Below are 25,951 nucleotides of genomic sequence, written 5' to 3'. Positions count from 1 at the left end.
CATCGAACTACCAGCCCGGACTTTCATCAACATAAGATCCAATCCGTTAGATGAGCTAAAAGTCATTTGGAAGGAATGGACCCCGGCACGCCGTTTAAAATTCTCTCAAACATATGGGCACATTGGTTTCTTGTTGCATGTATCGGTAAATATCCCTGCCATAAAAGCACTGGTCGAGTTCTGGAATCCACCATATCGTTGCTTTACAATGAACGGTATCGACTTGACACCAACCATCGAGGAGTATACTTCGCTTTTGCATCTAGTCAAGTTACAGACACCATACAAACCTTATGTGCATGATGCTAGTGTTTCGTTCGTGAAGGAGATGTACGATGCTGTCGGGGTCAAAATCCAGAAAACATTCTCCGAGGGAGGTGCAGAAGTAAGGAAAATCTCTTGGAAGCAGTTGAAAGAAATAATCGAAAAAGAAGAAAAAGAAGAGGTTCAAATACATATGATGGCATTAGCTATTTACGGTTTGATCATTTTTCCAAAAGAACTAAACATGATCGATCAAGCTACTGTTTCGTTTGTAGCACAAGTACGTAACGGGATTAATCCCGTTCAAGGCATCCTGGCAGAAACCTTCAGATCACTCAACAACTGCAGAATTAGGAGGAGAGAACGTTTAAAATGTTGTGTGCAGCTGTTATATGTCTGGATGGTAGGTCACTTATCGTCTAACAAAGGGGGCTTCCGTAGTATTTTCTCAATGATCCGAATCCCTTTGGCTGAATTTGAGGATACCCAATTGAAGGAGCAGTTAGATAAATCTAAATGGAACACAAAAATGTGTGGCTTGATCGACTCAAGGGTAACTTGGCTGGCGCCATGGATGGTCCGCTCTAACATGATATATCGGTGTGGAAATCTTCCATGGGTTCCATTACTAGGCCCATGGGGAGGGATAGCATATGCCCCTTTGATGGTCAGAAGGCAATTGGGGGCATCTCAGTTTGTGCCTATGACTCATGGATTGGCTGACTCAGACTTTGCATATGAAACAGGAGACACTCGAAACCAGATTAGAAAATTTATGGTGGCATGGAAGCATGTGAACCTAATAGACCCGAGTGATGGAATTGCCACAGTCCAAGGAAATTATGAAGCATGGCGAGAAAACCGGGTAAACCCCCAACTCAAAAGAATCCCAGAAATCGTTATTGAACATATTAAATCACCAAGCGCATGCATGCAATTGAAGCCACAAGGGGATCCATGCCCAGTAGAAAAAGGAGATGCAAGAGCAGAAGTGGGGAATCAGCAAAAGGAGGCTCTAGTCTCTGTCTATCGCAAAGAAATCAAGCGACAAAAGATTCGGTACATACAATCAGAAGAAGAGGTCGTGGCTCTAAGGAAGGAAAGACGAAGGCTTCGAGCAGCACTTGGACAGAAATCTCAAATGTTAGAAGATGCCCATACCGAAGTTAAAAAGAAATCGCTCTACATACAAGAGTTGGAGAGGCAGGGGGATGAGCAGAGAAGCAAGTATAATCAAGTACTGGAAAAGATTGAGCCGTGCATAATGAAAGCGGACTACTGGGAGGCCAAGTTTCGGGCTTTGCATAAAAAGTCGACACAGCAAAATGCAGAGATTGTGCAATCATGAGCAGATTTTGATTTAATATTCGGTTGGATTTGTTATTGTATGAAAGGATTCTATTAATGAAAAGCAGATTTTATTTTCTAAAAATGATGATGATCTCTTCCATGAACCTTGATTGGAGTGCATTAGGTTGCATACATATGTTTCATATTTGTGAAATTTACACGTCTTGAAAAGACCATTGCATTTCATGCATTCATATCTATGCATTCACGATTCTAAAAAGGGAAAGTTTTGGTTTGCAGTGCCTAGCCACAGAATTCGTCTGAGCAAGCAACATTGAGACTGTCACGCATCAATACAATACCCGGAGAAGGGCAAAAGAAATGAGTGAACAGTTGGAAGGCAGAGTCCTGGGCATAGAGCAAGGACAAGAAGAATTGAATGAAAAAATGAGCAAGATCCTAGAATTGTTGACGAACAAAGGAAAAGCAGTGCAGAATGATCTGGAAATAGATATGGACCCTACTCATCCTCCAGGATTTACCCCAGTGCGTGGACAAGCGTCAGCTCCAATACCTGGCGTCATGGAGGGTTCAATGCCAAGTATACCCCCGTTCATTCCTAATGTACCAGCTCAAGGGTTTCCAGCAGTGGGGACCCCCCCATTAGTAGCTTCTGATCTGGGGATGAACAGATCTGAAACTGAACGTCGATACGATGTACTCGAGGAACGCCTGAAAGCTATTGAGGGATCCAATACATTCGACTCTGTAGATCCCAATGATTTGTGCCTCGTGCCAAAGGTCACTTTGCCACCGAAATTCAAAGTACCAGATTTCGAAAAATTTAATGGAACTAATTGTCCTCGAACTCACCTGCGCCTGTATTGCCAAAAAATGGCTGCACATTCCGATAATGAGAGACTAATGATGCATTGCTTTCAAGACAGCTTGACAGGGGCAGCCATCCGGTGGTATATTCAACAAGATCGGGCTCGGATCCGCACATGGAAAGATCTGGCTAATTCTTTTATAGCTCAATACCGCCATGTTATAGAAATGGCACCCGATCGTATGACCTTGCAGAGTATGCAAATGAAGCCCGCCGAAACATTTAGAGAATATGCATACAGGTGGAGGGACATGTCTGTCCAAGTCAATCCTCCTGTGGAAGACAGGGAGGCTATTTCCCTATTTGTGAATACCTTGAAAGATCCTTACTTCGGGCATCTCTTAGGAGCAACCCCCCATGACTTCATGGACATTGTTTCTACCGGAGAAAGGATTGAGACGGCCATCAAAGTCGGGAGAACTAAAAGTATTAGTACAGAGACTGGTCTAGGCAAGAAGTGGACAAGCAAGAAGAAGGAAAAAGAGGTTCAGATGGTTCAAAGACAACAATATCAAAGAGAGCATGGCTCAGGGGCTAGGAGGAATTTTGCTTTCGAACCCTCTGTCAATCAGACAGTTCATACAGGAGGTAGACCCCAAGTTGTTCCTTCCGGGACCATGCCCACCCAACCGAATGTGTGAACTCATGATAGAGGCATCCAGAGAAATACGAGAAGGATAGATCCTATTCCAATGACATACTCAGAATTATTCCCACAATTGATGGAAAGGAACTTAGTTTCAGTCATTCCTGGAATGGTCATTACGGCACCTTTTCCGCAATGGTATGACCCCGAAGCCAAGTGTGCATATCATGCTAACACTCCCGGGCACACTATTGAACGGTGTTGGGCATTCAAAAATAAGGTTCAAACACTAAGAGAAGCCGGATGGCTAGCATTTGATGATAAACAACCAGGAATTCAAGGGAACCCTCTGCCCAATCATGGAGGTAGCAATGTCGGAATGATAGAAGAAGGGACGAATGAGGTGGATTTTGAACGAATGTCTTTAGACTGGGTGTTCAATGAACTTGTTGCGGCAGGTCGGGTAGGGCAGGAGGCCATTTGCCCCACTAATGCACTTTGTTTATGTCAAAGTAAAGAAGGAAGATCTGTGAAAAAGTGTGTAACCTTTAGAAAGTTTTTGCAAAAGATGGTGGATAACAAGTTTATAGAGATTGGTTGTACCTGAAAAAGTGGAGAGATTGCAGTCGTTGGGGAAAACAGGCCAGTATATCATCAGTGCACTAATCAACCATTCATACCTACCATGAACAAGGCTCTTCCCACAAAGGAAGCACCAGCTCGCTTGGTGATCTCTACTCCCAGGCCATTCCCATACAAGAGTAACCAAGCAGTACCCTGGAAATATGAATGTGAAGCGTATGTCGAAGGAAGCGCCAGCAATATAGCAGGGGTAAAAGGGATAACTCGAAGTGGTAGGGTGTATATGCCAGAGTCCTCTAAAACAAATCGACAGAATGCAGGGGAACCAGATAGGGCAGTGAAAAGTCCAATATCCAACGGAGAGGCTGAAGAATTCCTGAAGATAATAAAGCATAGCGAGTACAACATTGTGGACCAACTAAAGAAAATGCCGGCTCACATATCTGTTTTGTCGCTTCTACTAAATTCAGAGACCCATCGGGAGGCATTACTTAAAGTCCTAAATCAAGCCTACATTCCCCAAGATATCAGCGTTGATAAATTCAATCATGTGATCGGAAGTCTGGCGGCCTCCAACTACATCACTTTTACTGATGAAGAAATTCCGCCAGAAGGCCAGGGGCACAACAAGGCGTTGCATATATCCACGAAATGTAAGGATCATATGATGTCTCGAGTCTTGATAGATAATGGGTCATCCCTCAATGTTATGCCAATGACTACACTGCAGAGGTTACCCATTGATCCTTCTTACGTGACACCAAACAATTTGGTGGTGCGTGCCTTCGATGGGACACGAAGAGAGTCAGTAGGGTCGCTTGACATCCCTATTCAGATTGGACCCGTAACCTTCAATATCACTTTTCAAGTCATGGATATTACACCTTCATACAGTTGTCTCTTGGGAAGGCCTTGGATACATAATGCTGGGGCAGTTCCGTCCTCTTTGCATCAGCGAGTGAAATTTGTAGTAGGGGATAAACTGGTATGTGTTTATGGAGAAACCGACATAATGGTTACTAAATCTTCTTCCACTCCCTATGTGGAAGCGGCTGAAGAAGCCCATGAAGATTCATTCCGAGCGTTTGAGATCATCAACGTCCTTACTATAATGGAGGGATCTGTTATCCCTCAACCTCAGATCTCTTCTTCTACACGTATGGTGGCTGCAGAAATGATTAAATCAGGGTTTTGCCCAGGAAAAGGGTTGGGGAAGTATCTTCAGGGCATCGCAATGCCATTGTTACCAGAAGGCATGAATGAAAGATACGGCATCGGATATACTCCTACTTTAGCTGACCATAAGAAGAAGGCAGAAGAGAAAAGAATGCTCCGGATCGAGAGGCGCACAGGGAGAGTAAGTACTAAATGGGGGGTAGAAGTCCCACCAATGAATCAGACCTTTCGAAAGGGCAATCAAGTCACTCTTGAGGAAGAAATGAAACAGATGAGCATATTGGCCTTGGAATCAGGGGACCATATGAATGACTCGAGTAGATGGATCTACCCATTGACAGGAGCAGAAATTCAGAACTGGACATCCTTTGATTACCCAATTCCCTTCATGTAATAGCTTTTGCTCATTTTGCTTTATTTTTGTAATCCGTGGACATTATTGCCTCGGATCATTTGTCTTTTTCATCAATAAAACCAGTATGCATTTCTTTCGCATTTATTGCATCATGGGGTCATTTATCAAAGAATTGTTTACCTTTGTTTTATGCAGGGATAAGGAAAATAATCATACCAGTATTCAGGAGCCAGAAATTGATGTTAACTTTGAAAACTTAATCCTAGAAGCTGAAATAGAAGAGGAGACTGACTTATCACCTGAAATGCAAAGAATGTTGAAATCAGATGAAAAACCAACTTTAACCAGTAGTGACCCCACGGTCACAATAAATTTGGGGACTAATGAGGAACCAAAAGAAGTAAAAATCGGGGCACTGTTGGGAGGAAAAGAAAGATGCGAAATGATAAACCTTTTGAAGGAATACCAAGATGTTTTCGCGTGGTCATATCAGGACATGCCGGGTTTGGATACGGACTTAGTAACACATAAAATACCCATTTACCCAGATAGCAAACCAGTAAAACAGAAACTAAGGAGAATGCGCCCAGATATGTTGATCAAAATAAAAGAAGAGGTGCAGAAGCAGTTTGAGGCTGGTTTTTTAGAAGTAGCCAAATATCCGGAGTGGATGGCCAATGTAGTTCCAATAATGAAGAAAAATGGAAAAGTGAGAGTCTGTGTTGACTATCGAGACTTGAATAAAGCTAGCCCTAAAGATAATTTCCCACTTCCACACATAGATGTGCTGGTAGACAATACAGCGGGACATGCCCTGTTTTCATTCATGGATGGATTTTCTGGATATAATCAAATTAAGATGGCCCCGGAAGATAAAGAGAAGACCACGTTTATCACCTTATGGGGCACCTTTTGCTACAGGGTTATGCCCTTTGGTTTAAAGAATGCAGGGGCAACCTATCAGAGAGCCATGGTAACATTATTCCACGACTTGATGCATAAGGAGATAGAAGTATATGTGGACGACATGATTGTTAAGTCTCGGGATGAGTATAGCCATGTGATGAACTTAAGGAAACTATTTAAAAGACTACGAAAATGTCAACTGAAATTAAATCCAGAAAAATGTACATTCGGAGCTTCCTCAGGAAAATTGTTGGGATTTATCGTAAGTGAGAAAGGGATTGAGGTAGACCCGGATAAAATAAGAGCTATTCGAGAAATGCCTAGTCCCAAAACCGAAAAAGAAGTCAGGAGTTTCCTAGGCCAATTGAACTACATAGCTCGATTTATATCTCAGTTGACTGCTACTTGTGAGCCCATATTTAAGCTGCTGAAGAAGGATAACCCCGAAAAATGGAGTGAAGAATGTCAGAAAGCATTTGAGAAAATAAAAGAATATCTATTGAACCCTCCAGTTTTGGTTCCCCCTGTCCCTGGAAGGCCTCTTATATTGTACTTAGTAGTATCAGAGAATTCCATGGGGTGTGTGTTAGGGCAACACGACGAGTCTGGAAAAAAGGGGCGCGCCATCTATTATTTAAGCAAAAAGTTCACGGAATACGAATCTAGATACTCTAACCTGGAGAAGACGTGTTGCGCTTTGGTGTGGGTGGTTAGTAGATTAAGGCAATACACGCTGTATTACACAACATGGCTGATTTCTAAAATGGATCCGATTAAGTATGTTTTTGAGAAACCTGCAGTAACAGGACGGATGGCTCGTTGGCAAATGCTGTTGACTGAATATGACATCACATATGTAACGAGAAAAGCCATCAAAGGAAGCATTATAGCAGAATATTTGGCTGATAGGGCCGTTAATGATTACCAGTCCATGGAGTTTGACTTCCCGGATCAAGATATTGATTCGATTGATCAAGAAAAGGAAGGTAATGTTGGGTGGATGATGCTATTTGATGGGGCAACCAACGTATGGGGGCATGGAATAGGGGCTGTACTCATATCACCAGAGGGTAAATATTACCCAGTCACAGCCAAACTCACCTTTCCGTGTACCAATAATATAGCAGAGTATGAAGCGTGCGTATTGGGCTTACAGGCAGCTATTGACCGAGGCATTAAAAAATTGATTGTAAAAGGAGATTCCGCTTTGGTAATTTATCAGTTGATTGGAAAGTGGGAAACCCGGGATTCCAAATTAATACCATATCAGGAGTTCATTCAGGAAATGATGCAGGAATTCGATACTATCAGTTTTTCGCATTTACCGAGAGAGAGTAACTTAATCCCTGATGCGTTAGCAACATTGGCGGCTTTATTTAAGGTTGAGTCCGGAATAGAGATTGAACCCATTCGAATAAGGATGCATAGGGAACCTGCATATTGTATAATGACGGAAGAAGCCGATAGGAAGCCATGGTTTCATGATATCAAAACATACATTCAATGGAAGGAGTATCCCATAGGAGCCTCTAATAATGACTGAAAGACAATTCGGAGGCTAGCTTTGGGATTCTTCTTAGATGGGGAGATATTGTATAAAAGGAACCATGATATGACCCTCCTACGGTGCGTGGAGTTGCAAGAGGCAAGACAAATCATACAGGAAGTACACGATGGCGTTTGCGGAACCCATGCGGGAGGACACTCGTTGGCTCGAAAAATCCTAAGGAGTGGATATTATTGGATAACCATGGAACGGGATTGTATAGAGTATGTTCGAAAGTGCCATAAGTGTCAAATCTATGGAGATCGCATCCAAGTCCCACCCACTCAACTCCAGAATTTATCTGCACCTTGGCCTTTCTCAGCGTGGGGCATGGATGTGATCGGACCGATAACCCCGAAGGCCAGTAATGGGCATCGATTCGTTTTCGTGGCCATTGACTACTTCACAAAATGGGTAGAAGCAGCATCATACTCTAATGTCACTCAAAATGTAATCAATCGTTTTATCAAAAGGGAATTAATTTGCAGATATGGGATCCCAGAAAGAATAATATCAGACAATGCCAAAAACTTGAACAACGAGGTCATGACGAAATTGTGCGGTCAGTTTAAGGTCAAGCATCATAACTCAGCCCCCTATCGACCTCAAATGAATGGAGCAGTGGAAGCAGCCAATAAGAACATCAAGAGCATCTTGGAAAAAATGACAGGAACCTATAGAGATTGGCATGAGAAGTTACCGTTTGCTTTATTGGCCTATCGAACCACTGTTCGAACATCTACAGGAGCTACCCCTTTCTCTTTGGTGTACGGGATGGAGGCTGTAGTTCCGATAGAAGTTGAGATTCCATCGTTACGAGTCTTGAAAGAAGCAGAGTTAACCGAAGCAGAATGGGTGCAATCTAGATATGACCAGTTGAATCTAATTGAAGAAAAAAGATTGACAGCCATAGTTCATGGGCAGTTATACCAAAGGAGAATGATGAGAGCTTTTAACAAAAAAGTGCGTATTCGACGGTTTCAAGAAGGGGATCTAGTCTTGAAAAAGGTCTTACCAATTCATAATGACCCCCGAGGTAAGTGGACCCCAAATTATGAAGGGCCGTATGTGGTAAAGAAAGCATTTTCAGGAGGTGCCTTATTGTTATCAGACATGGATGGAGCCGATCTGGTGCACCCCACAAACTCAGATGCGGTAAAGAAATATTTTTCTTAGAAACCCTATAAATTCTCAAGGAAATTCAATAAGATGACGATTTGCTTCATAAATCTGATGACTGTTCTTTATTCATGTTTTGATCAAAATGATAGATGGCCATCATTGGCCGATCTGCTTTCCTATAAAAGAGCCAAATAACGATTTACCATTTGATAACCAAATTGAGCCTAAATGATAAACCAGTATTTTTTTTTTTTTTCAAAAGTCAGTTTACAAAATTTAACCTGGGTATAGGTCCTTTAGGGTCTGGCAAGTCATATGAGACAACAATCGGCTACTCGAAATGATGGCAGGCCATCTTTCTGCTACCCAAAAGAAACAAAAGAGATCCCTTGCAAGCCCTTCTTGAGCCTAGAAAATTCAATTTTTGATTAACACGTCAAAGGATCACACCCCACACTGGGGTAATTTCAAAGGATTAGTCCCAAATGAAGTCCAAACAAAAATGACCGAATCCCTTCATGAAAGAGAAAAACAAAAAGGGAGCAGCAAAAGCAAATGGGAAAAGAAGAAAAGAGATAGAAAATAAGGGACATACTATGCATGTGATCTTTGACCAAGTTGCCCTTAATAAAAATGCTGATTTTGAGCCTTATTTAACTTTTTCTTTCTTTAACCCGCACCCCTAACTTATATTACAGTCCAAATAAAAGACCTGACCAGATTGGTATACATTGTTGTCTCTAATGATTTGTCAGACTCAATGATTGAGTCTGAACTACGTAATGACCTGATCCTGAAAAGGTACGTAGGCAGCTTGTTCACAAGACAAGTTCGGTCAAAGCCAAAACAAAGTGCCTCAACTTAAACTGGGGCAGAGAATGTCATTATGGGTTGGGATTTTTGAGCCATAGTTTCCCTCTTCTTCAGAAAACCTATATCCCCAAGCCTACGTTTCGTCCCGAGTCTTAAAGACCATCTTGAGATCAAAACATGAACTGAACCTGAGGCAATAGTTTAACTTGAGAATTATAGGGGTTCGCAACAGAATAAGGTGAAAGGAGGGAGAAATGTTTGGGGTCATCGACGAAAAAGAAAAAAGAAAAAAAAAAAAAAAATTCAGTAAAAGGGGAATTAAGCTTGACAACTTAACATTCATGTGCTTCGACTTTTTGAATACTGGTATAAAGTTTTTCCTTTGAACTGACATTTAAGTCTGGTAAACTAGTCATCTTGCATATATGACCTTTTGATATAGCAAAGGGATGTTACAATTACATGGTTGGATATTTCTAAAAAAAAAAAAAAATCCCCTTTTTCATAGTCTCAAGAATAGGGTAATCAAAAGAGTTCGCTAGTATGCTTCCTGTTTCAGGCCTGATCAGCAAATATGACTTAGTGCTTTGGAAATGTGGTGTACAACCGATGAATAAGGCAGAATCTGAGGAGGTTGTGGCCTTCATATGAAATTGAGAGCTTTTACTGATGCATTTGCAATGAGGCAATTGTCGTGTCAAAACTTGTCTCCCTATCCAATTGCATTAAGCAAATAGGGTTAATATTGGTTGTAGATCCATTCAACTGAGACGGATTTTTTTAGTGGGTTTCCTTTTAGCCAAGTCAATCATCTCCATGATTGGGTGAATTAAGAAAATTGAGCCAAGATCAGTTACAGATGTGGCAAGTATCAAAAGCATGGCCAAGATGAAAAATGAGGTTATTGATCACAGATGCACCAGGGGAAAAGATTCAGGCATTTCCTTCATTCATTACCATACATTTCAGGCATTGCATAAAAACATGTAGCAACATATCCCCATGTTCTGGCACCACAGTAGACAGCATACATGCACTACTGCATTCTAGTCATACCCCTCTTGTCATGCATCTCTTTTGATCATTATTCAAACGACCTTTGTCTCACTAATGTTTGAGTTATTACTCCATGAACTATAGCTCGGGTTCCTACACCCGTTGCAAGTTGCCTTCCGTGAACTATAACTCGGGTTCTTACACCCGGTGCAAGTCACCTTTCACGGGTATCCTACCACCGGTGCAATCATTCCCCCGTGAACTATAGCTCCGGGTTCCTACACCCCGGAAGTTCACACCGGTGTGCAAGTCATCCTCCGTGAACTATAGCTCGGTGGTCTACACCCGGTTGCAAGTCACCTTCCGTGAACTATAGCCCGGGTTTCCTACACCCCCCCCCCCCCCCCCCGGTGCAAGGCTCACCCTTCCATGAAATATAGCTCGGGTTCCTACACCCGGTTGCAAGTACATCCTCCATGTGAAACTATAAGCTCGGGTTACATACACACGGTGCAAGTCACACTTCCATGAAATATAGCTCGGGTTCCTACACACTTGCAAGTTGCCTCCGTGAACTACTTAGCTCGAGGTTATTACACCAGGTGCAAGCAACCTTTCCGTGAACTATAGTCACTACCCCGGGTTCCTACCCTCTCCGTGAACTATTAGCTCGGAGGTTCCTACACCGTACCCAATGCACTATAGCAGGGTTCTTCCCTCTACCTACACCGGTGCAGTCACCCTTCCGTGTGAAACTAAGTCCTACACCCGCGTGAAGGCACCTCTCCGTGAACTATTGCTCGGGTCCTCCTAGTCACCTCCGTGAACTAACTATAGCTTGGTTCCTACACCGGTGCAAGTCATCCTCAAAGTAACAGCTCGGGTTCCCACAAATATAGCTTGCTGCTACACCCTCCATGAACTATAGTCGGGTTTGCCTCTCGCGTTGACCACTAGTCAGTTAGGCGCCTTCAGTGACCACGGTGCAAAGAACTATACTACACCCGGTCTCCGTGAACTATACACAGCAAGACTTAAAACCGTGAACTATAGTCCTCTTTTTTCCGTGCACGAGGTGCAAGCTTACGTGACACACCCGGACCCGGAACTATAGTCCTACACCCGGGCAAGTCACCTTTCCCGTGAACGATAGAACTATAGCTAGGGTTTCCACCACCGGTGCAAGCAAGTCACCTTGTGACCTAGTGCCCACTAGCTAGGGTTCTACATCCGGTGCAAGTCACCCCTCCGTTGAACTATAGCTCGGGTTCCTACACCGGTGCAAGTCACCTCTCATGAACTATAGCTCGGGTCCTATAACTCGACGCAAGTCATTCTCATGTCTGCTCTCAAGCATACATGCAAAATCGGTTTTCACAGATCATTTTGGTCTCTTCCGTTACAATGGGCCTGGTCCCAAATCAGCGTCTTTTATCTTTGCACGTTTGGTGCCACAAATAACGTAGGAGAGATCTTACTTTTACTTTGAAGCAACGAATCCTACAAAGAGGGGCAGCTGTAGACACCCCATTTTTACCCAGGCCCAATATATGTATTACTATTATTATTATTATTTTATTATTATTAGTATTATTATTATTTATTCTTATTATTATTATTATTATTAATCTTCACTAATCTTGTTATTTTTATTATTATTATTATTATTATTATTTTCTGTATTATTATTATTATTAGTATTATTAATAGTACTTTATTATTATTATTATTATTATTATTATTATTTTCATTATTATTTTTATTATTTTTTATTATCATTAGTATTTTTATTACTATTATTACTATTATCCCATTTATTATTATTATTACTTTTGTTTTTATTTCTATTTATATTGTTTATTATTATTATTATTTATTATTTTCATTATTATTGACATTATTTTTAATTATTATTATTAGTATGTTTACCTTTATTATTACTATTATTATTATTATTATTTCGGTTATTATTATTATTATTATTATTGTAGTTGTTATTATTATTTTTAGTATCTTTATTATCATTATTATTATTATTATTTATTTATCTTGTTATTATTATTATCATTATTATTATTATTATTATTATTATTATTATTATTTTCTGTATTATTATTATCATTAGTATTATTAATAGTACTTTATTATTATTACTATTCTTATTTTCATTAGTATTTTTATTATTATTTTTTATCATTAGTATTTTTATTACTATTATTACTATTATCTTATTTATTATTATTATTTTTCATTAGTATTATTATTATTACTTTTATATTTATTTTTATTTATATTGTTTATTATTATTATTATTATTTATCTTTTCATTAGTATTATTATTATTACTTTTATTTTTATTTTTATTTATATTGTTTATTATTATTATTTCATTATCTTTGTTGTTACTATTATTATTATTATTATTTTAATATATATATATATATTTTTACCTTATTATTATTATTATTATTATTATTATTACCATATTAATAATTATTCTCATATATATTGTTTCCAAAAAGAAAATATACCATAAACTAAAAAGGAAAGGGAAGATTTAGGGTTTCTAATTTTTGCTCATAAAAAACCTATTCTTCTCTTCAAACAGGGGGGGGCAGCGCACAGCCGCAAGGAGGAAAGCAAAAAAAAAACACAAAATTAAACCTTCTTCTTCTTCTCCTTCTCCTTCTCCCTCGCCCATAGCTCCCTGGGATCCGCACACACAAGCAGCAACCGCAGGAGCCATCTCCTCATTGCTTCGTCATCACCACCGAACCCAACAAGCACAGCCACCTACTTCCGTCGCTGCCGCTATCCACCGAGACACCAGCAGGCAGCCGCGCCATCTCCTCCTGCAACTCCAGCGTAGCCGACTCCTGCAACTCCAGCCACCCTCCCAGCCGCCCTCCTCCATGCTCTGCAGCAGGCTACCTCACGGCCAACACCACAACAGCCCCAGCCCAGCTTCCATCCGACCAGCATCTCCGGCGAGCCCTTCCCCAGCCACAGCAGCCTCCACTCTCGGCAACTCCCGGTGAGCCCCCTGCCTCCTATTTCTGCATGCCGGCCACAGCACCAGCAGCAATCTCCAGCCACGACAGCCTTCCGGTAAGTCCCCTCTGTTAGTCCCTCTACCCACAGTAAGTATACTCACACACACACACACACGCGCACATATATATGTCTATATATATACATGTACATGTAAAGTTTAAATTTTTTTTTTATTATACATTTAGTTGGGTTTATATATATAAGTATATGGGTTTTATTTTGAGTCTCAAAAGTTCACTTTTTTGCTTTTATTTTATTTATTTATTTATTTTTTGTTTCTCTCTTTTCTTTTATTTTGCATGTGAGTACGTATTAAAAATCTATTGTGTGTGCATATTAATATATTCTTTATTTTGGTATTCAGTTAATTTTCATATCTAGGCTCCTATTATATATGTGTTAAAATACTAATATTGTTTCCACGTGTTTCATTTTATTGTGGGGATATTTGTGTATATTTTTTTTTTTTGGTAGTTATTTCAAATACTAATCGGTTCGTTCTCATTATTGTAGGATATTTTTTTTTTAAATGTGCAGGTAAGAGTTCCATTGTTTAATATTTAAATGTAACAGTTTTTGGTTGTTGAATATTATAAAGTGTATCATATTCATGTTATATGCTTAATATTTAAGGTTTATTTTATTTTATTTTATAGGCCATATTGAAGCAGTATGATTAATAGGGTTTTGGTCTGATTAATATTTAGGGTTTTAGCCGTGTTTATTTGAATAGGCCATATTCATTGTTCCATGTATTTAGGGTGTTTGTCATTATTGTATTCATTTTATGTTTAATATTTGTATACTTAGGGCCGTGTATTAATTTTGGTGGCCGTACTATATAGGTTCATATTAATTTTAGGAAGTAACTTGTTTCCATAAGTTCGCCCTTTTCATTAGTTTCCATATTTTAATCTTAACATCGGTTTGTTTCTTTAATTATTTACATATGGGTGTCTTGTGCATATCTTTAATAGTGCGTTAATATTAAGGTAAATATAATATTATTAAAATATGTATATTATTTTTACTATTAGTTAACAATATTTATTATTATTACTGTTAATATCATTATAATTATTACTGTTATTGTTATTTATTATTATTATTATCATTATCATTGTTATTATTATTATTGTTACCATTATGTTATCTATTATTATTATTATTATTATTATTATTATTTTATTATTATTATTATTATTACCATTTATTATTATTATCATTATTATCCTTATTGTATTATGTACTATCACTATTAATATTAGTATTATTTTTACTATTATTACTATTTATTAATATTATCATTATCATTATTAACGTTATTATCGTATTTGTTTTCATTATTATTATTATTACTCTCATTATTATTATCATTATTATCATTATTATTATTGTATATTATTATTTATTTTTATGATTATTTTCACTCTTTTATCCCTATGATTTTATTGCGGGGTATGAGCCTTCGGGCTTTACGTACCTTAAGCTCTGAGGGAATATATATATATATATATATATATATATATTATATTATATTTATTTATTTATTTATTTTTCACGTGTAATTATAAAGTCATAAAAAGGAGTAATTTAAAGGCTTATTAGATTAACTTAGGCATAATTTCGAATTAATTAGGTACCGTTCGTAAGAACGGGCGCGTAGGGGGTGCTAGTACCTTCCCCTCGCGTAACCGAACTCCCGAGCCCAAGTCTGGTAACGTAGACCGATTCTACCCCTAACGGGGTAGTAATCATGTGTTCTAACCGCACTAAAGGTTAGTGGCGACTCCGATATTCACATTTTTCCTGAAAACATTAAAATGATTTTTAACTTCGCCGCCCGGGGCACGCGCGCTCCCGGGACATCGCGACAATAATAATAATAATAATAATACAATGAGAAAGGACCCCTTGCTCTATTTGGCTAGGGCAAAAATAGGGTGTCTACAGTTAGGATCCATGGGCATGTTAGCAGGTTTTTGTCCGATGGAACTTTGGATCCCTATAGCCTAGTCTCATCTAAAATATCAAGAACATACTTCATTTGTGACAAGATGGTTCCCATGTAAGATCTTGGTACTCCTATACCCAAGAACTACTTTAATGGTCCCAAGTCATTGGTTTGGAAATTCCTTTGGCCTTGGAGGATATCTTGATCATAATCCCTAGTAATCACAATATCTCCACATACACGATTAGAATCCTACTGGATAGAGTATGACGATAAAATATAAAGTGATTTATTGCACATTGCAATGGGACGTAGTAGAGGTTGCCAAGAGAGGAGAATCGGGCAATCCTTAGATGCTGGTGGTTTTAGAGAGCGAAGCTTTGAGTTAGAGAGAGAAGGCCTCTTGTGAGAGATGAGGGCCAAAAAAAATCTCCAAAAAGAGGTGAGAAGGGTGATATTTATAGTGTTAATTAGGGATGTGGCTATTGTTCAATGAGGGAGGATCATGGTTGTGTATGAGGCTTCAACCAATTGAAAATAAAACAATTTGAGCATTTAATGGTATAATGACATGTCGCTAGAAAGAAAATAAAGAAGTGCCACGTAGCACGAGTAACACTTGAGCTAGCTAAGTGTCATGGGTTGAACACTTCACACCTTGTGAAGAGCCGTGTGACACTAGTTAAAGCCTCTTGCTTAACTAGTTAGTTGAAGTCTACTGTAGTTTACAGCAACACATTCACAGCAATGGAATGAAAAGTACGCGGAAGCAGCGGGCGATTCATGTAAGCAAATGGCAAGAACGCAGCAAACATTGAAGCAGTGTAATTCATTAATACTACCTCTATAAGCAATGTGTGTTTAGCGAGGAAGGCAAGTAGGTTGAACGCGTTTACTAAAGTTAGTGAGTTTTACAAGATTGATGACTACTTACCCTCCCCTAAAGAGCTTTGTGGATATTTTAGCTCTGGCACTAGGAAACATCAAAATGTCTACGGAGTCATACCCCAATTCTCTACTCAGGCATTGACACACTCAACTAACAAAACTTATACTACAATTTACATTATGGTAATCCATCCCATGCATACAAGACAAGTGGTTATAGGCAAGCATAATGCCTGAACAAGCTTGACTTGTGACATTCTCCCCTAGGTATGCAGTTGACGTCCTTGTGAACTTTGATGCTAGGTAATCTTCAACTTTGTCCACGAATGGTGGTTGCAAGTCTTCTGCTAAAATCATTTGACTTCTTCATCTCCAAGGCCTTTCCCCTACACTAAGAACTCATGTTGCTTCTTCCTTGATGAAGTGAACTCTTTTTTTTTTAAGGATGACTTTAACTACTCTTTTATTAGGTTGCATTGTTTTCAATGATGCAGTGATGCTTTGGTTGGCTAAAATTTGCTTGGGTCTTCAATATCCGCGTTGAATGACTTAAGGCAACTGATGTGAAACGCAGGATGCATTTTTTCCAAACCAAAGGATCGACCTTGTAAGAGGCCTTCCAACTTTAGCGAAGATGGGGACTGGTCCTTTATATCTGTAAAGTAGTCTTCTATCTCGACCTCGTAGTGACCTGGTTTGTTCAGGATGGAACTTAACAAGCCTTAAGTCGCCCATGTTGAAGTGCAACGGGCTTCTCCTCTAATCTGTCCACTTTTTCATCCGCTTGGAATCTTTCTCGAGGTAAGCTCAAGTTATCTCTGCATTTTGTCTCCATTCTTTTTAGTTAAAATGTATACTCTCGAACTCTTTCCTCTGTATGGCTTGTCCATTGTGTGAGGTAACAACAGCCGTTGGCTTGTAACAAGCTCAAAAGAGCTCTTGTTTGTTGTTGAGCTCTTTTGAGCATTGAAACAAAAGTGAGCCTCACTGAGTAAGTGCACCCAATTCTTTTGATTGGTGGTGACAAAATGGCACCAATACTCCTTTAGTCGCCAGTTGAATCTTTTGGTATGTCTGTCTGTTTGTGGGTGGTAGCTAGAAGAGATGTCAAACTGTGAACTGAGTATTCTGAAGAGTTTGTCCAGAAGTTGCCTACGAATCTCGAGTCTTAGTATTGACAATTTCTTGAGCTTCTCTTGATTCTATACCTGCCTTCCCTCATTTGATGACTTTCAGCCTACTTGCTACCTATGAAATGGACTTCTCTTTTGTTTAAGATGATTCCTATACCCTGGAATTGTCAATTAACCTACACCGCTCACTAACCATCTAGTAAACCGAAGGATATTCCGCTTCCTTCAAAAATTAACCCCACTACTTGATATGTTTAAAGAACAATTGTGTTGTCTCTTCTGCTGAACAGTACTTCCGTGTGGGAATGGAAGTATCGTACTTTGAAAACTTGTATATAATCACCAATACAGACCTTGCATCTCCTATATTGGATAGGTTTGTCTTGAGGTGAACTGAGACACTCTCCCACGGTCTTGTTGGTACTTGAAGAAGCTCCAACAACCTTGTGATATTCTTCCGCTCCACCTTGTTGTGGGGGAAAGTGAGACAAGTTCGAGTATACTCGATCATCTCATCACACATGTATTGCTAAAAATATCTCTACTTCAATAATGCCAAAGTGTGATGCCATCTTAGATGACTTGGCCACATGGTGTCATAACACTTTGTCGGCAATGTCTTCCTTAGGTCTCCAACTCGAGGTACAAAAACCGATTACCATGTGTCATCAGTATCCATCTTCTAACTAGAACTAGCATGCTTTGACCTCTTTCGCCAACTTTATGAGGTTTCGGGCAATTGGATCTTTGGTAGGGTTCTCCTTAATGTGACCCCACATTGTCGTGGTAACATTACTTATTATCAAGTGTGTTACTATTTGTAAGGTTGCAAGCTTGGCCTTCCTTCTTGCTCAGTGCATTTGCGACTTGGATTATCCGCTCCACCTTGTGCTCAAATGAGAAATCAAACTCTAGCAGAAAAATTCGTGCCAGTGGGCTACTTGGGTTATTATTGTGGCTGCATAAAGAAGTGACTAATAGCCGAGTTATTAGTCACTCAAGTATTTCACCACAGACTTTGATCCAAGTAGGTAATGTCGCCACACACAAAGGCAATGTATCACCGCTAGCATCTCCTTAAGCTATGTACTTCCGCTTTGTTCGCTCTTGTACACAACAGGATGCCCATCCTATAACAAGACTCCTCCAAGGGCATAGTTTGATGCATCTGTCTTTACCTCGGAGGGCTTCATGTTGTCCAGAAGAGAAAGCCCCAAATCTTGCATCATGACTTCTTTCAAGTCGTGAAAGGCTACTTGGCACTTCCCAACCCAATTCCACTTATGACCCTTCTTCAGTAGTTTTATTAATAGGGTAATTCTCCTTGAGTACCCCTCCACAAACTTTCAATAATAGTTGGCAAGTCCAAGAAAGGAAGGCAACTCCTTCACTATCTTTGGGATCTTTCAATCTTCAATAGCTCTCACCTTCTCCATGTCCATCTAGATATGACCTTGCTCAATCACATGACCAAGGAATTTGTGCTCCATTGAGCGAAAGAGCATTTCTCTCTCTTCACATAGAGACTATTTTTCTTCAGCTTGTTAAACACCTTCCATAGATGCTCTTTATGTTCCTCTAGAGTGGAACTTTAGACAATGAGGTCATCTAGGTATACCATGACAAACTTGTCGAGGTATTCATGAAGTACTTTTTTTGTGATGGTGCAAAATGTTGCTAGCGCATTTGTAAACTTGAAGGGTATCACCAAGAATTCATATGCCCCATACCATGTCACACAAATTATCTTCTATTTATCACCATCTGCAATTATCTTCTATTCATCCCCATTTGTTATCTTCACCTGATATTAGATCGCAAGTCTAGTTTGGTGAAATACTTTGCATGAATTAACTAATTAAACAAATCAACAATTAAAAAAATGGAATACTTGTTGCACATAGTCACCTTATTGAGTTTGTAGTAGTTCATTTACATCCGCATGCTCCCATTATGTTTCCTCTGAAACAACATCGGTGCTCCGAATGGTGCTTTGGAAGGACGTATATAGCCCGCTTCTAATAACTCATTAGGTTGTTTCCTCAACTCTACTAACTTTGAAGGAATCATTCGGTATGACCCTTTAGGCAGCTTCAACCCTAGTAACAGCTCGATTTCATGCTCCACCTTGTAGTGGAGGCAAGTTGTGCGGTAGGCTGGTAGCTTATCTGGCATCACAACTTTATACTCATTCAACACAACTAGGATGGTAGTAGGCACTCGTTTTGGTCTTTGTATTCATATACCACCAGCATGGCAAGATATGTTTGTTCACCCCTTCTCAAACCTTTATTGAGTTGCATGACTAAAAGGAACTTCTTATTGTCCCTTTTATTTGCAATAGCTTGCACCATGCAAGGGTGGTCTCCTTTTTGATAATGGGAACTGGCAAACGACATTGGTATTGCCTTAGTCCCCCCCAAGAATTCCATTTCAAAAATCACTTTGAAATCATCCATCGACACAATTGTGAAATTTGCATGTCACCCCAATTGTCCAGGCTTTATGGTCACTTGCTTGGCTACTTCTGGAGTAGACTGAATTGTAGAGTTAACTACTTTAATGCGTCTTGAGTCCTTGTCTAAGTTCAAATTAATCTTTGTGCTTCTGGCTGTGAGACATTGTTATAGGTAGCCCTAGTATCAACTATAGCACAGGTACTCCTCCCATTAATTCATAGAGCCACAAACATGAACACTTTAGCTTGGCTATCTTTTGGTTTTTTGTCTGCCTCTCCAATGCGTTGAGTAACCACATTGCACCCACCTCAGGGTTTGCTCCTCATTCTTACCATCTTGTGGTGCGCCTTCCATAATGGAAGCTTGTAAACATTAAGTGATGATTTGTGAAGACAATTAGCAATTCTGTGAGGGCCTCGACATAAAAACCATGTCATCTTACCCTTACCTTTGGGTGTGTTGAATGGTCGACCCAACGAAACTTTCTTTGAAGTTGATGCCTTGGTGTCAGCTCCCCACTTTTGGGTTTGCCTTTCTTGATAGACTTTTCGCTGTTTCCACCCATGCCACTCTCTTTGAACATTGTGAAACTCTCTTGAGCATAGTTATTTAAGTGTTTTGCCGCAGCTTGCGCTGGCAAGTCTTGAACTCTCTATCGATAAAAGTTTTGCCCTTGCCCACAGTTTCAACCCCTCAAGAAAATATAACAACTTGTCTTTCTTCGACTTGTCTTGGATATCCAATATCAAAGCAAAGAACTATTGCACAATGTCTTTGGTTGTACTAGTGTGCTTAAGGTCTCATAGTTTTTGTCAAACATTGTACTCAACATTTTTAGGAAAGAATTGGGCCTTGAGCTCTCTCTTCAAGTTTGCCCAACAATGAATTACACAACGTCCATACTCCTTTGGATTGACCTTCATAGTATACACTCAATGACAACCAACCAAATATTTATCAAGGCAAAGATGTATTAGTTCCCATGCATCATTGTCTAGTAGCGCATGCATCTCTTCAATCGTTGCAATCCTCTACCCAAATGGGATAGGGCTTTAGAAATAGATTTTGGAAGAGCAACATAAGATAGAGTACAACAAAATAGTAATATTAGGGTAATAGTAAATCATAACGAATAAAATTAGAGTTAGGATATTGGTACAAGTGCGTTTACCTTTTTGAGTAGTAATAGTAGGATCAACATCAACCTCGGAAATAGGATCATCTAATGAGCGAACTAGAGGCGAAGAAATGGAAACTAGAGGAGGCTCTCCTTCTTTGAGTTTCCGTGTGTACACCTATAAATTGGGATGATTTGAGCAATGAGAAGAACTCAAACTAAATGCAGATGTAGGAGGATTGAGCATAGATGATAGGTAGGGATCTAGAAGGCTAGGCAAAGGAAGGGACCCATCAAGGCCAATGGAACTTAAGGACTCATAACATATGTAGACTCAAAAAATGTCACATTAGGAGAGAAAAAGAATTGACATAAAGGAGGAAGGACGTTTGCTGTTTTAAGTGCGGGAAAATAGGGCACATAAAATTGGAGTGTTCGGAGTGGGAGAAAGGGAAAGCAAAAGCTCAAGAGGGTTCGTCAAAATCTGTGAATGTAATGGAAGAAGGAGACTTAGGGAGCAGTGATTGTGAGATGCTTTTTGTTTCATCAGGTTCATAACGCCTCAAGGATTCTTGAATCCTAGACTCGGGATGTTATTTTCACATGACGTCCAACAAAGCCTGGTTCACCACTTACAACATGGTGAGTTTTGGTTCCATTCTAATGGAAAACAATGCAATCTACAAAGTTGTTGGAATGGGGGATATCAAGATCAAGATTTATGATGGTGTGGTAAGGACGTTATGTGGTGTAAGGCATGTACTTGATCTACGAAAGAATATGATATCATTGGGTATTTTGGATTGTAGTGGGTATAGTTATTAGTTTGAAGGCGGGACAATGAAGGTTTGTGAAGACGTCTTGATGTTGATGAAGGGACAGAGGATAGTAGGGAATCTCTATACACTGCAGGGTAATACAGTTGTAGGTGGAACTGCAGCTAAGAGTTCTGAGTCAGATAATACCGTTTTTTGTGTAACACAATGACACACAAAATGGAGGGTATTCTTAACTACATTGTTTTGGATGTTTGGGGATTGGTGGGGGCAGCATCACGGGTTGGACATGGGTATTTCATGAGGATATCGCGGCACAAGTTGGAGATGTTTTCCAGGTCTAAGTGTAACTTGTGGCCGAGGTGGAGTTCCAAATCGGTAGAGAGTTCCTTAGGTCAGACATTGGAGCTGAGTACGTTGCTGTTCAAGGAGTTTTGTGAGCAGGGCATTGTGTATGCAGGGCTTGTAAGGAACTTCTTGGTAAAGTTAGCGAGTATGGCGGGTTTCTTAATTAATCGATCACTAAAGGTATCGCTAGATGGGAGAGTTGCAAGAGAGGCTTGGACAAGTTATGTGGTAGACTTCTCTGGTTTGAGAGAGTTTGGAGGTTCAACCATGCACGTTTCTAGTGTCGTGGGATCTAGGCTTGGTGTGATGTTCGGACAGTACATCTTTCTGGGGTATAAGAAAGATAGGTTTAAGCTGGGTTGATCCAAGGGCAAATAGGGTGGCGATTGGCGAAGGCATGGTTTTAGGTGTTAAAGCCATGAGGCAGCGTACTCAGGTAGATGAAGAGAAACAGGTGCTAGAAAGCTACAGCAGCAACAAGCATGTTGTGCAGGTGAAGTTGGAGACTCAGGGCAGAAGTGCAGGGAGTTCTAACTCAGGAGACTTGTAGTATTACAGTATAAACTGGAGCTAAAAGGAGATTGTGATGCAAGTGGAGTTATAGACTCAGGGCAAAGATGACATTAGTCATAATGCAGGGAGTTTAAGCTCGGGAGACCAGTAGGATCAAAATGGGCTCAGAGGCACTATCAGGCCACCACCCAGGCATAAATCTTATGATCTGATGTCTTATGCATCCATTATTGCCAGAAAGAATCCTACTATTTTTCAGGATGCAGTGCACGACCAAGAGAAGGGTAGGTGAATAGGTGCCATGATGGAGGAGATGGAGTTATTGTATAAGAATCAGATGCAGGGGTTGGTTGAGCTCCTAGAGGGGGAGAGGGAGATAGGATGCAAGTGGGCAATTATTCTGTTGTTTTATGTGACTGATATGCCAATTGCTGGGAAGGTTCCGACTGAGGTAAATCAGTAAGGGACTCTATTGAGGAAGGAAGTTGACATGAAGGTTTTGGGTGTTGCCAAGAGAATTCTTGGGTTGGAGATTCGCAAGGATAAAGTTGTAGGGAGATTGGGATTATCTCAGGGTGGCTGTGCGGACAAGACAACAGGGAGATTGTGGTTAGCTCAGGGTGGTTTTGTGGATCAAGTGTTGGAGATGTTTAGCATAGTTAATGTTAAACCGGTCATCGGTACACCGTTGGCAAATCAAAGTAAACAATCTACCGCTTAGTACTCAACGACGGACGGTGATGTTCAAGACGTGTCAAAAGTTTCCTACACCAGTGCAGTGGGGTACTTTGGCAAGCAACAGAGTGATCCGTCGGTTGTGAGGTTCGCAAATGCAGACTACACAGGGGTCTTGGATGACAAGAGACCTACAATAGGGTATGTTGTGGGAAGGCCTAATCGTTGAAAGTTTAGGGTACAGTCTCAGGTTGCACTAGTTGCAACTAGATCGGAGTTCTTGGTAGTAGCTAAGGCTGCCAAGGTAGCATTGTGGTTTAAAGGATTATTCAAGGAGCTGAGTGTTCAGTTAGGTGGAGTTCCTGTTACCACAGACAAGTTCAAGCATTGCTTGGACTTGGTTTACGTCTCCAGGTGTTAGATGGCAGTCCCAATTGACTGGCCCAGGTGGAGTAGCAAGGTTATGCTTTCGGATTTCTCCTAAGTGGTGAATATTCGCCAAGGTGGAGATTGTTGGGGATGTGGCTTATATTTTGAGTGGAACATATGCACCGGGGGGAAAGCATCGTGAAGCGAGGAACAAGAGAGATGTTTGCAGGATGGCAGGTCTGAGGGCAAACCGTCGAGACGATTACGCTCGCAGAAGTAACGGATTTTCAAATCGGAGATCAATTGATTAAGAGTTTTTGGAGGAATTTCCTCCGAGGGATTGCTGCAGAAGTGTTTTAGATTTAGTAGAAGTCTTCTGTGTGCATAGGATTAGTATATAATCATATTATGTAACCCTAGTTGGGGTAAGCTTGATCCAAGCTTCACATAGCTTGGTGTAAGCTTCATTGTTATGGTGAAAAACAGCCGTTGCTCCCGTGGACGTTGGCTTATTTTCGAACCACGTAAATTCTTGTGTCTTTGATTGTTGTTTTCCTTATTCTCATTGTTGAGTGATTGCTTGTTTAGTATAGTTCATCATTGAGTGCTTGCCTTACTTGTTCCATTGATTGTTTAGTGAATTTGTGTGAGGTCTTCCGCTGCGCACACTCGGGAACAACAATTGGTATCAAAGTGCCGATTGTTGTTTTGTGTACAACATTTGGGTTTTAATTGCAATATCTATTAAGGGGTTTTGTTTTGGTTTAATAGTTTAGGCTTTATTGCAGTAATGGTGTTACAGGCCCAGATGCAAGAGTTGTTTAGCATTCCTTATTTTTATATGAAGTGTAATTGTTAGACATAAGGAAGATGGTTTTTGGGACTGATTGAGATCAGATAAATTAATCACCCCTTTCTGTATTTATCTTCTCCTACCTTCTCCTGTCTGTTTCTTCTCTCTATACCTTTTCTCCTATTTGTTCTCTCATCTGCTGCATCATGCTGGGTGTACATGTTTGTATGGTGTCCTTCATTTCATATCCTATGTTGCTGGTCACTCTTGAATTTACTCACTCTTTTCCTGAATGGTTTCTTTAGGTAATAACTAATAAGTTATTAGTTTTCTAAAGTATAATTGAAATGTCAAGATAAAATATTTTGTAATCAGTTATTCTCATGTATTTCTTTGTTATGATAAAGTAAGTGTGGAAGAAAGCTTTAGTTTAATTAATAACGTTATCGTTTAGCCTTTGTCAAGTGAGTCTTAGATTCTAGTTCTCTCCAATAAATTTTGTTCTGGCAATTTACTCTGGTTTGATGTATTATTTTGAACAGGAGGAAATTTGGCAATGCACTAATTTATATTGCTTAATAATCTATACCCATTTAAACACCTGAGTATGGAAACTGGAGGATCCCCAACTGTTACATTGAAGAAGACTAACCTCACACCTAAGGCCATTGTACATCAGCAATTTGGTAGCAAGGCATGTTATATTGTTGAGAAAGTACAGGAAATGACTCAAAATGAATGTCCAGGATTGGCTGTCATCCAGAAGGGTCCTCCCCTTTTTCGCTGCACTCTACAACTTCCTGACTTTTCTGTTATGTCAGAAATCTGCAAAAAAAAGAGGGATGCAGAGCAATCTGCTGCAGAAAAGGCTTTAGATAAGGTTTGCTACTTGTTCCTTAATATAATTTGCTGCTGTAATCTTGCCTTCGCAGTCAACAACTTTAGATGCAACATATTGCTTCAACCTGTGAGTTGTGCTTTTTATTTTGCACAATGTTGAAAATAATTTTTAAATTGCATAATTAATGTTTGTCTGATTATTTGAGATATTTGTCTATATTATTACTCATACAACGAAACTGTGGGAAAAGGCAGTTGAGCAAAGATGAAGACTAGAAATGAAGGTTTTAGAAAATTAATTTGGTTTTATGCTTGGGAGATCTACTACAGAAGCTATGTATCTTTTAAGAAAATTAATGGAAAAGTTTAGGAAAAGAAGAGAGACTTGCTATGGTATTTATTGACTTAGAGAAAGCATATGATAGGGTACCTAGGGAAGTTTTATGGTGGGTTTTAGAAAAAAAAAAAAGGTGTATGTAGTAGGTATATTGATGTCATTAAGGATAT

General features: G+C 39.7%; 1 protein-coding gene and 1 pseudogene across 2 annotated transcripts in view; both read left to right on the top strand.

Annotated features, from left to right (window-relative positions):
* Window positions 1-25,951, top strand: part of LOC131159398 (histidinol dehydrogenase, chloroplastic-like) — a 218,626-nt gene that overhangs the window by 18,852 nt on the left and 173,823 nt on the right. The window lies entirely within an intron of this gene.
* Window positions 25,212-25,951, top strand: part of LOC131159395 (small RNA 2'-O-methyltransferase-like) — a 31,451-nt pseudogene continuing 30,711 nt past the window's right edge.

Source organism: Malania oleifera, chromosome 7, assembly GCF_029873635.1.
Source record: "Malania oleifera isolate guangnan ecotype guangnan chromosome 7, ASM2987363v1, whole genome shotgun sequence".
NCBI lineage: Eukaryota > Viridiplantae > Streptophyta > Magnoliopsida > Santalales > Ximeniaceae > Malania > Malania oleifera.
Note: the sequence above shows the minus strand (reverse complement) of the source record. Positions and strands in the feature narration are given on the sequence as shown.